The sequence below is a fragment of the Camarhynchus parvulus genome, chromosome 2 (assembly GCF_901933205.1).
Source record: "Camarhynchus parvulus chromosome 2, STF_HiC, whole genome shotgun sequence".
In the NCBI taxonomy this organism is placed as follows: domain Eukaryota; kingdom Metazoa; phylum Chordata; class Aves; order Passeriformes; family Thraupidae; genus Camarhynchus; species Camarhynchus parvulus.
The window spans coordinates 63,543,680-63,556,540 of record NC_044572.1 but is presented as its reverse complement, the minus strand read 5'-3'; the positions used below and the strand labels follow the sequence as shown (position 1 = coordinate 63,556,540).

Here is a 12,861-nt window from a genome sequence, read left to right as displayed (position 1 = left end):
GACAAAACCCCAAACCTCGTCAATGAACCCTAGCAAGAGATTTATATTTAGGGCTGGTTATGAAGCTTTACTTCTTTTAAACTTGATTGTATTTCCTATTTCTACCTGTTTGTTTGCCTGCAGAGCAGAACAGTAAAAGCTGTAATGTATGAGGCTTCTCTTCATTGTACCTTGGCGAAGGCAAGCAAGGGTTCTCAACAGTGCAGCTGGCACTAGGCAAATGGTACTGTACAAGGTTTTACCACTGCTGATAAGTTCCTAACCCTTGATCAGTCATGCTTTGAACTCAGTTCATACCATCACCACAAGTATTATCCCTCTCTCTACAGAAATATTAGTTGTGACTTCGTAGATCAAACCAAACTGTATACTGATTACAAATGCATATGTGTTCACAGTGGGCTTCCTGTGCACCTAAAATTGTAGCCGAGCCAGCTTTAATGGAGCTCTTTATTTCAGAATAAAGCTGATCATCTAAAGCCCAGGATATGAGTAGCCCAGCTGGATCTCAGCTGTGGTTGTGGATCCTCCAAGTTTAGGAAATCAGGCCTCACACTACCTGTTAGAGACCACACAGCCAGTCAGTGATGTGTTGTACTTTTTCCAGCTACTCATAGACTTACGAAAGTATGAAGTTTAAAAGAACATGAAAAAGTGTCTTCAAATGTAATAAAGTTTAAGCAACAAAGAATTGGACGTTGCTAGTTACATCAAGCACTTATTGTTCCACTCTACCTTATGTTTTCTTTTATGTATTTTAAAGTCATTGCAAACTTTGTTAAAATCCAAATTCCACAATCTTTCCCCCGGCCCCCCAAAGTGTCCTTTTGCCTTAGACTCATATTTTGAGAAGCCTACTTCTTTTGTGTTACTAAAATGCCAAGATTTTAATGGAATGCTTTATTAGGTTTCCAAGTGCTTCTGGCCAATAACAAGCAAAGTTCAGCTCAGTAGTTTTAATCTCACAAACATCAAATCTGTTTTCCCTGCATGTGAGAAGAGCCATGCAGCTCTTAAGAAGATTAAAGCCATAAATTCTAACATTACAAGGGCCAATACTTTCACAGTCCAGATCCGGATGGGTTATTTTATGTAAGTTTGTCCTCATATGAATTTCTAATACTATTCCTTGAGCTTTGACTGGTCCTCCCCATCCTCTTATCCCGCTGTGTACTAAGGTATGCTATTTGTAGAAGATGAATATATTGCTTTTTCTTTTTTTCTGCCTCTTTATTTCAATGTTAGGAGGTAAATGATATCATTTTCATTATCAGTGCAGCTCAGAAAACCATCTGTTGCTCAAAGACACCAGGATCAGCAGTCAGCCACCCTCAAAGTAAGCAGCTGTAAATCTAGAGTGACTATACTTTCTAAATGCAGAGAGGCTTTTACATTAATCTCCTGGACTTGCTGAGTAGCTGGTACAGTGCCCAAACACAAGTAAACTCAATTAGTAAAAATAGACGTGATGTGGCACTTCAATATACAGCATTTAAGCATGTGTTCTACAAAGCAGAAGTGCTCTGTTCAAGTCCCAGATACTCTGCTGTTCTGTTCTGCACATGTGATTCAGTTATTTTCCTGGTTGCCAAATACCTCATAAAAAGCAGTAGCACTGTTCTGTTTTCACAAAGATGCAGTGCTGCAGTCATTTACACAGGTGTGGATCTGAAGAAACTCAGGCGACTTTTTAGGACTGGATGTTCAGCAGCTCTGAAAAATTGCACTGTACATTTGTCACTGGAAAGCTACTGTGCAAACCAGCTTTAATGTTCTTGTGTTTTATATGTGCAGAATTACATGAAGCATACTATTACAGGCAAGTAAGAAACATTTGCAAGAAACATACTTTTTGGAGCTTTGCTCTATGTAACAGGGTGGGTCTGGGTACATTACTTTGCAGCTTAAGACTATGGGCAAGTTTCCTTCTTTACCTCCTTTAGCAATATAGCAGGCTACACCTCTTTTTTTATGGCAAGCTGATCAAAGTCAATTTATTCAAGTGCAAGTTCTCTAAGATCCCTGTGCTCCGCTGTGTAACAGAAGGGCTTAGGTCTGGGTGTGGTGTTCTTGACCTTCTAGTCTTTTGTCTTTCCAGCCTGTTTTGCTTCCTCTGTCTGCCCAGTTTTAGCCAGAAGAGTGATCTAAAGAGACCCTGTTTGTTTTCCGTGCACATTATGATAGGCTGCCATTGTGTAACGACATACAGTATGCAGGATAAAACACCCTGCTTATTATAGTGTAGTTAAAAGGCCTGTCACTATTTCCATTTCAAATTCCTATTTTCAGGAGTTTACTACTGAGGCATAACAAATTGCAGGCAGGAAACTTGGCAGTCACATTCCCAGCCTAAGAGCAAATGCTTTAACAAAGTTTAAATAAATAAATTAATTAATATTAATGGCATGTGCTTCCAACACGCAAAAGAAAGGAGGTTTTGTTATTGTTTTGTTTGTTTTATCCTTGAAACAAACGATGACGATTAAGGAGGCTATTTACATACCAACCACCCTTACACAAGAGTTATACACCAGGACATGAGCAGTGTTACCAAGTGATGGAGGTGATTATCTGGTGGTCATTCCTAACTCTCCTAAAAGGAACATCAAGAAAGAAGGGCTATTAATCAATGCATATAAGATATTAATTCCTAAATATTGGGAAGGACAGAAGAGAGTTGTATATCATAAATACTTACAGTGCTAGCAAAGCACAGCTTAATAACCATGGTGGGCAAGAGTGAAATTCTTTGGGGTTAGCTTAAAAGGAACAAACATCAAAGAAAACCAAATAGTAACACTGTGGAGTTGAAGAGTTTGAAGTAGAATAACTAACAGGTGAAACATTTGAAGGGTAAATGTATTTTCAGTATATTTTAAAAATCCAGATTTTAATTATACCGCCAAATACTCAGAGTTTGAAGCCTTGAAATAATGAAAAACCAATTTTTGGTCTGTTATGCAGATAGCAGGCATTTCAAGCTGGCAAATTCTTCACACTTATCTTTCTGTTCATTGAAGATTTGAGCACTAGAGGGAATCTAGGAACTGGTGACCATAAACTACACTAGTTCAATGTGCTACTAAGGGAAAGTGCCACTACAAGAGTAACAGATTCAGAGGAAGCAATATACTGGGACTTAAGTAATCCATTTAACATTTTGGCTAGTAAGAAGCATTAAAAATGTGAACATGTCAAAGGCAAATCCTCAGAAAGCAAAATAAATAGGGAAAAGCAGGTTCTTCAAGAGTAAAAGGGGCTTGGTGGTTGTTGGAATTTTTTCTTTCATTTTGTTTTCAGAAAATTATAATTTTTGTAGGTTAAAAGAAGAAAATACTGTTATTTCACCTTTGGAGAAATCTACCTTTTTGTCCCACCGATTGTTTGCCATCTCTGAAAAGTCAGCTGGCCTCAAAACTGCAGTCTTTTCTCAGGAGGTAACTGTTCTGAGAGATAAGTCACATAATGGAGTATTTCACTGCATCATTTACTGCAGACAGAATAACCTGTGTGCCCATGCTGTAAACTGCCTGGGGAGGAAACTTGGCCTTGTATAACTGACTACAGCATCTAGTTTGAACAGGAAAGGGGCACTGATCCACATTTAGAGATCTGAGGGATTTTTAGAATCTAAAATAAAAAAGATTTTAGAAAATCACCAAAGGAAAATTTTTTATTTCCAGCTACAAGGAGATTTTGTGATCTCATTGGCGAGACCTTAAATGTGTACAAGGTTGAGATAAATGTGTCTTAGTTCAGATAAATGTTTTTGGAGGGCAGACAATGACTCCTGTACAAGTTGAGCCTTTTAGGGACAGTTGTAGAGCCTGCAAGCTACTCTTCTGCAATTTTCAGGATGATTGCTACAAGGGACTCGAAGAAACTCTTCAACTTGGCAGTGATTCATGCTGAGCTAAAAGCTTCTGGGAATGTTCCTGGGAACCTCTGATACTCTGAAGAGACTAACGAGAGACAACAGTGGTGCTGGGATGCTTGCCCAGATGATAAACTATGCAGGAATTTCTGTACAGCTGATAAACTCTGCTCAGGACCCTGTGAAATACATACATTGTGTAACAATACCTGTAGGCTCTCAGAAAGCAGGTACCCTTGGGGGCAGCAGCCACTGGTATTCAGTAGTCACAAGGTCTGTCCCCTCTACTCCCTCCTCCCAAAGTGGGTACCTGCTTTGACTCAGAGTTGTTTGAGGAATTGCTTGCCCTTTCCCACCCCCCTGCTCCCCCCTGTTATGCGTTTTTAACCAGCAGGGGGAAACAGGAGGGCTCAAGAATTAAAGGACTTACGTATATATAATACATGATGAAGACTCTGCAAAGAATATATCCTATCATATTAACATGAAAGAGAAAAAAGGCTGAAGGTATAGCACAGCAAGGCTGGCAAGGTCCCTTAAATATTACTTCAGTTTGCAAGATTTTGGGGTGTATTGAGAAAAAGTACACTTTGAGCTGTGTCTGGAGATGGATCACTATGGAGAGTGGTGGAGCCTCCATATGCAACTGTCATGCTTACTGCAAAAGGAGCAGCATTCAGGGAATAGCAGGAAGAGCAATTGTACAGAGGGCAGAGGTGATCTTGGCTGAGACTCTCTCTGGGCTAACTTGCTTTGCATTTACCAGCAGGCAAAGGGTGTTCATCTGTGCAGTTATTGCAGGGTAGCTGGTGTCCTGTAAGTCCACACCCTTGAATGCTTCACTAAAACATGTTCACGAGGCCATACCCTCAAGCACAAAGCTCACTTTAAATGTATGATTAATGTATAAACCATTAAGACAACGGGACAACTTGTACACCTTAAATTAGACACCAAGTTTATGCACCTAGCTGAAGATGGGCCAATTAAGGGAGAGAAATTACTTAATACCTGTGTCCTAAGAAATGAGATATATCATGGAAAGGGGAGAGACAGATTAAATGGCAGGAAAACCATCTGGCAGTCCCACTTTTGTAGCGTGTCATATTTTTCAGACCTATTATGCATATAATTGTGTGAAATAATCTGAGTTTGGTGGGAGATGTCCCATCAATTCTGATTTTTTTACACAGGAATGGACTGGTTGACAAAGGTCGTTTATGAAATGGGAAGGGTTTTAGTCAGCATGTGTTACTAAACAAGTATGAAAAAAATGTAGATAGAACCATGGGTTTATTTTTGTTTACATTACTACTGTTTTCTCTTGTCCTTGATATGTGGAATTGTTGCTTTTCCAAGTCCTTGGCTAAGCCTTGGGAAAAGAGAGCATTCTGTATTGCTTTTATAGTAATAATACTTGTACTTCTCTGTGTCACCACTGTTCCATGGAATAGAAGGACAATTTTTATTATCATTTTCTACAGGCAGAAGAACAGAGAGAGTGCAGGTGTCTCAGGACTAAGACCAAGACAGGGACTCAAAACCAGGTAAGAATTGCAGCAGAAGCAGTGAAAACTTTGACTGCTTTTGGCAACAAGCTTCCCAGCTTGGAAGAAGGGGGAATATGAGAGAGGGCTGCAAAGATCTGTGTAGCATTGGGAGTATGGGTAGGGACTGGCCATTCCCTGTCTCAGTGCGAAAGCTAGGAGCACTGAATGAAGCAGGCAGGATGAGGGGATTCTTCTTGCATCAGGGACTTGACCTGTGCAATGTGACATAGCACATACCTCCAGTTTACAGATGGTGATGGAGAAGACTGTACAAATCTTGGGAGATAAATCCACTGAGGGTACTAAATGGGCTGGAAACACATTCTGCTCAGGAAGTTCCTTAAATTGAAAATAGTGGGAGGCTGGATAGTACATGGATAAAGTACTTTATAATGCCTGTGTGTCCCTGAGCATCTGCTTATGAACACTGCTGTCCTATGGCCACTGTGTGGCCATTCTTATGTCCTCTTGCACAAAGAAGATGAGAGGATTTCCAAGACAAGAGGAAATGGCCTCAAGTTGCACCAGGGGATGTTGGAATTGGATATTAGGAAAGATTTTTTTTTTTTACGGAAAGGGTTGAAAAGAATTGGAACAGACTTCCAAGGGAAGTGGTGCAGTCACTATTCCTGGAAAGTGTTAAAAAAATGTATGACTATGGCATTGAGGACATGGTTTCATGGTGAACATGGTGGTGATGCTGAGCTCATGATTTGGACTTGATGATCTTAAAAGTATTTTCCAAAAGATTAATGATTCTATGATTCTATTTAATGATTCTGTGATTCTATGAGAGTATAAGCTGTGAAAACTCTGTAGTGGGAAACGTTCCAGCACCCGGGCCCCTTGAGTAGGAAAGCTGGTCATGAGATGGTCCTGCCCCCAAAGTGTCCACTCCATTCTCTTGGCTATACTTGACCCCATGACAAAACAGTCCATGAATGAGCAAATCTGTCCATGTGATAGAACCTACACTTCACAAGAGTTTGAATGTTATGATCTTTGAAGAGGCCCTGAGGCAAAACCCCACCCACTTTAGAAGAAGACTAGAGATGAGCTTTCAGCAGGCAGGTGTTTCTGGTCTACCTGGTTGCCCAAGAAAGTTCCTTTTGATAAAACTTCTTTCACACTGTTGTGCTTTGCTTGTAATTGTTATGTCTCAGGGCTTTTAGACCTTTGAATGGGTATCTTTCATTACCTTAAATATAAATAAATTGATAATATCATATGAGGATGATGAGAGCAGACCAAGGACAAATCAAGCAGAGTAAGACAGGCATAAATGGGAGTTCTTCTGTGGAAAAACTGGGTAGGGCAAAAGAGAGAGGCATGAGATGACATCTCAGTCAATATGAGAACCTTTTTTGTCATTAGTAGAAAGGCCTCTGCTGAAGGGTAAAGAGAGAACATGAGGATCTGGCAGATCTCTGAGGGAAAGATGCTGCCTTTGTGCAGTAAGAAGTCAAAAGTGATGCCAGTCTAGTTATAAAAGGGTCTGCACAAGCTGAAATAACTCTGATTTAATGTCATATCCTACCTTAGGCCTCCTGTCACTTTTACCAGGACACATTTTTTTAAAACTCTGGAGTTTTAGGGTTCTGTGGGCATGTACCTGTCACCTTGCAGAAGAAACATGAAAAATACCCTGTCAGCTTGTAATTGAATAGATTGAAGGTAAATGTTTACCATGCTCACTTAGGTTGTTGGTCAAAGCCTTGTAAGGCTGAGGAATTCCTACCCTCCAGGCAATACATAGATGGACTGTTGTCCATCTCTGCCTGGTGATTTTCCAATTATGAGTCAAATATAAAGGGATATAGCAATTATTTCATACCAAAATTATCCCATTTCGATTTTTGTTTTATGTTTATGAACTGTTCAAAGTCTTCATTCCTGTGCATCAGGTAACTGCATTTTTTTTTTATGATACCTTTTTAAAACAAAGAAATACAGCTCTTTCCTATGCAGATGATGCCTGTATTTGAGAACCATTGCTGTCTTTCTGGTTAATACTGTCTTAGTTACTAATTTTCTTTTTGAAGAAGATACAGATACAAAATAACTTTGGTCTTGAACATTACGCAGCTTGCGCTTCTCACCATCTTGAAACCAAGGAATGAGCCCAAACTTACCTATATTGGACGAATTTGGCAAATCGGACTTCCGAATTCGCATGACAGCTTCGGGGGCAAGGCCTGTGTGTATCATATTTTGTGAAGAGGTAGAGACAGTGATAGTAGAAAATAGCTTTCATTATAAGTTGTGCATTTTCTCAACAAAACATAAAGATTTTTAGCATGTGAACAAAAAGAGTAGACTTGGCAGCAGGATTGAGCACAGTGGCTCTGGAAGTCTGGTAGGTCGATTATCCATGAGGTAGGAAGGATTTGTTCAATAGACCAGAACAGCTCAGTTGGGGCCATTAAAGGATTTAGAAGTCAAAAATCCTTTTTTTCAATTTCTGTGTCTGTTCAAACAGGTAACCAGTCCATTCTAGCCCATTCCCCTCCTCTCATAAAAACTCATGGCACTTATCAAAACCTGTATAGCATTGATCAGAGAGACTAACAGGTTTTGGAAACCACAGTGCTTTATGTGTGGGTAAGATGTTTTAAGAAAGGTCCAGAGATATTTCCCAACCCTAGGTGTTTACAGAGTAGATGCTAATCTAATTTGTCTAGACCATAACACCCTTAAGAGACAGAAATATCCTGGGAAGTGAACTCCTAGATAAGTCTCTGTACCAGGTATGATTTAAAGGGATGGGACAACACGTGTTTCTTACAAGGGCTTGTGGTCTGTGGCTGCTCCCTGCTAGCACCTGAGAGCCCTCTTCCAGACAGTGGCTGGCAAATTCTCTTGAATATTGGTTGAATGTTAATCCTTGTTAACAGCACTGCCTTGACATCCCTGGAAACAAAGCATTTCTGCAGAGTTGAGCTTCCCCTCTGTGTTCTGCTGGTGTACTTTGACCCCAAGATGAAATGATCACTTCCAGGAATAAGACAAAGTTTAGTTTCCATTTGTGCTTGGCCCTTCTTCTCACACCAGCTATCTGGGTAGCTGCAGTGTCAGAGGAGATACATGGAGGCCAGGACACAGATTGAGACCTCAGATGGCTGAAGAGGACTGGCCATAAAGCACCTAATGGGTCATAGTAGTTATTACTTGATAGGTGCCTAGACGAGTGAAGCACCCCTATAGAAGGGCTGAGCACTTTTATTTTCCACTGGTTGCCACAGCTTATGGGGCTACCTGTGGCTCTGGTCCATCCTGATGTGGTCACTGGTAGGTTAACAGGTCTTCCCTTCAGAGCAGTGACCTGTAACTGACTGACCTCTTATTCAAAGGACTAAATCGGATTCGATTTTGAGACTTTAGAAGAGTCCTCAGTTTTCTTCATTCCCCGATGAATTGCTTTGCCCAGTTTTAAAAAAGCAACAACAAAAATACAGCATCTCATTTCAGATCTCCATCTAAGGACCTATTGTTACTTTAAATTGTTATTTAAAGAGAACTTGATTGCTTCTTTTAAAAAATCAAGACAATGATAACGTAAACATTTTTAACCTAAATATCCCATTACCCAAACTGTAAGGCATGATAAATAATGATTTCTTCATCACCCTACAACCCTTACCTAGCCACAGTGTAATAAAACAAAAAAAAATTAATGGCGCCTTTCCTTTGAATTCACTTGCAAAGGACCACCATTTTAGACTACATGATTTTTCTCTTTGAGTCACAGTGTAGTACTACATACTTGCTTAGTTTTCATGAATGCTTTACTCTCCTTTCACTAAATGTTAATTTGCATGAGATACTTGTGGCTTTAAAGAGACAGCATTGGCTCTCTGTGTCTACCAATCTAATTTCCTTACATCTGAAGTTAATCACAGAGTTCTGGAGAACATCATCAACAGGGGATGTTTTGACAGGGAATACACTCATTTCTAAGTGAATACACAAAAATTAGAGACATTCGTCAAATTTTGTTATGTTCACACAAGTGACACTTAAAGATATAGTCCAAACACATTATTGTTCAGATCTCAGATTGTGTACATTTTTAACTTTCCTGAGGAAAGCATACCTTAATTAGCCAGCTGTAATCCAAATTATAGGTTCTCATTTATTAAAACTGTAAAAATACCTTAAATCAGCTGCATATGTCTGAAATAATAACAAAAATAACAGCATTAGCAAAAATTATCTAATGTGAGAGAGCTGTAAATAGATAGGAGGTGAATTGGACAGTCAGCAGATTCTGAGTTGGAATAAAAACATCTTACTTAAGCCAAAAACATGGCAACCAATATTTTCTGTTATAAAAATATTTGAGATTAATTTAGTTTTATGAAAGCTGTCAAAAGCTGAAATTAATAGCAGAAGTTCTCTGTTTATTTACAAGCCAATGCTATACCTGAAGAGTAAAGTGAGGCACCTTGCAAGCAGTGACAGCAAACCTTTGATTGTATTCAAAAATCCATTCTTCTGGTGGATAAGAATGTTCATGTTGTCTCGGAGTAACCTCTGCCTTGATAATGCTTGTCATTTGAGCAAATGGTATCACAGGTCTGTGAGGTGGATTACTACTGTCCACTAGAGGCTGTAATGAGACCAACAATGTCATTTTATGACAGATTTAAGATCTGAACTGTAACGATCAATAATTGTGAGATTACTTTTCACACTCAATACAATGTCAATCACTGCATTTCCCTGAATGCTAGTGTTTAAAAAAAATCCAACTTATTATGCCTTCTATTCTTCCATTTTTTATAAATACTATTAATTGTATCAAACATGCTGCGTAGATGGCACATTACAACTAGTGAATTGAAAAACAGTTTCTTCTAGACAGTGTGCATCTTGCATGCCAAATTGTTTAGTATCTTTTGGTCAGATGATATTCTCCTGGGAGTCCTATCAGTTTCAGCACATCACCAGCAGTAAATGAAAATCCTTGGGTCTATGTGGGTTCTTGTGTCCCACTCACTTGCCTTCATCAGTACCTCAGTGTTTTGTGGAATCCTTTGTGCAGGGAATGTATTGAGGCCCAGCATAGGGCAGGGGGGCTGCTGGGGCACAAGGACATCTTGTGACATGGTTGCATATCCTGTGTATTAGGCCATGTTCGTAGAGGCATAGTCCCCTCATCCCTCATCTGTTAGTGCAATCAACATGTATGAAGTCAGAACAGAGGTGAGAGTGGCTTATGAACTTGACATGGCTGGTGGCAGTTGTGGCACTTTCCAGAGCCATGGGTTAAGTGCCTGCTGGCAAAGGAAAGCACTATTGCTTTAACTTACACTGCACTTACATTGTGGGTGTCTCTTTTCTACTCTGAAACAGAAACACAGACAAAGATGTAAAAGCCTAGAGTATACAGTGTGGCAAAAAATGAGGGTCCTGAGGCAAACACTATAGCCACAGAGTGGAGGAACACACAAGCCTCTTACATGAGCCTGCTGCAGAAGGGAAAGTTGCCCAAAGCTTGCTTCAGCATGAATGTGGCTTCTCTTTCTCTGCGTGTGCCACACCTCTTGGCAAGGTGAATGTTTGAGAAGGAAAGATTCCTTTCTCCTGAGGTAACACTCTGTACTACTGGAATAAAAAAGGTGGCAGACAGAATGCCTTGTACTCTGAATTGAACCTTGATGATGGGTTTTCAGTTTCTCCAGGGCTTTCACTTGATTTTCAGTAATCTCCAGTCTTTGTCTCTTTCCCTTGGTTCCTTTTATTAAATCAATGAACCTTACATTAGCTGGGTGAATACAATTTTGCTGTCTGCTTTGCTGCTTTAGATTCACTCTCTTGTAGGTACTGAGTGGCATATTTGTCAAGATATCTTGGCCTGTTGCTGCTTCTGTCTCAGATCACTGCTAGAACAGAAAATCGTGTTGATTTTCATAGTGAACCTGAACTAAAGATACAGGAGATGCTGTGGTAAAAGATCCTTATGTTTCCTAAAGCTAGCCTGTATTACAGTATCAACTCTTAAATCCCGAATGCTGCAGCTTACAATGTTATTAGTACGTTCTTTTAGCAATTACAGTAAGCCAGTACAGTCCTTTATAGAAGGGACTCCTTTGCTGATCTGCATAACGGCAAGCTGAGTCCTAGGGTATTTTGCATTTAGACTCTTAATGCTACATTTAATTTGCAGCTAAAACCTAATGCTAATATAAAAGGGACACATAGGAAGTATACCTGCTAGAAATCTGGTACCTTGGAGCTTATTGTCATGGCAAATTGGTACAAGCTGCAATAAACAGCTTGATCTGGATGGCCATGTTACATGGAGTGCACATCTCAGACCTTTCTGAGGCCTGGGACCCCGCAGCGTCCAGCTCCTTGGAGCTGCCATGTAACAGCCTTTGGTATTTATGCAACATTGTCTTGCAACGTCCTTGGTGTGGGGAGGGGCCTCTGTACTCTACTTCTCTTCCTGACGCCAAAGCAGAGAGTGAATGGCTTCTTATGGGCCACTGTTGGGCTGCATGCAAGCATAGCATCCCATCCTTTGCCTGCATTTGTCCTATTAATTGCTTTCATAATTTGTTTTATTTCTTTTGTACCTAGCTTAGAAAGTTGATTTTTGGGGGTGTGGGGGTTTGTTTAAAATTTTTTTAACATGAAGACCAGACTGAGACAGTCCAGAAGGAAGATATTTTCTCTGGTCTCTGTTTTGCATCTGTGCCTGTTACTTGCCCATCACTGTAGTTTGCAGACACCTGCGTTGAGGGAAGTAAGAGAGTAACACACTGACGCTGGAGTGCCAGGGGAATGTAAGTTGCCATAGTTGGTGGGGGGAGGGGGCTGGGGGGGAAGTTCAGGAGTGGCTCCCGGTGGTCTGCAGACAGCTGGGAGAGATGCAAAGGGATCTTTGATGAAACCAGTGCTGAGGAATCCAGAGGGAGTTAGTACCCAAACATGCGTGGTTCAGCCCTGCCTGTCTTGTAGTTCAGTGACGGTATGAGTCAGAGTCTCTTTGGTCTGAATGAAGTGGAAGGTACTTTCTACAAAGCAACTCAAGCATATGCCAAGGATCCGGATAAATAAAACTAATTCAGAAAAAGGGAGTGGGATGCAGGCTCTTGCTCTCAATCACAGTTCGCCACAGCAAAATGCAATATGGCATCTTAAATAAAATCACCCTCTTCTGACTCTCGCAGAGGCTGCTTCAGAGCATTCCCTGGTTTCCAGCACAGTTTTATTTCCTCCCTTAGAGAGACAGACCAGCCTTGACTGAGCAACCGATTTTCATGCATCCTTTAAACCAGCATTCCCTGCCTTTTCTGAAGGACAGCACACACGTCGCTAGCTGTCTGCTTCTTCCCCCTTAAACAATATAGGTTCGGGGTTGGGTTGGTTTTTTTTTTTTTTCTTTTTCCCCTCCCCATCTCATTTCTTTCCGCCTGCAAAGTGATTTGA

At 40.4% G+C, this 12,861-nt stretch overlaps 1 protein-coding gene across 1 annotated transcript in view; it reads left to right on the top strand.

Annotated features, from left to right (window-relative positions):
• Positions 1-5,380: 5,380 nt before the first annotated feature.
• Positions 5,381-12,861, top strand: part of ATXN1 (ataxin 1) — a 224,483-nt gene continuing 217,002 nt past the window's right edge. Inside the window, exon 1 of the mRNA XM_030971064.1 lies at positions 5,381-5,421. The gene's annotated coding sequence lies outside the window, so the exon portion shown is untranslated. The remainder of the gene's footprint in view (positions 5,422-12,861) is intronic.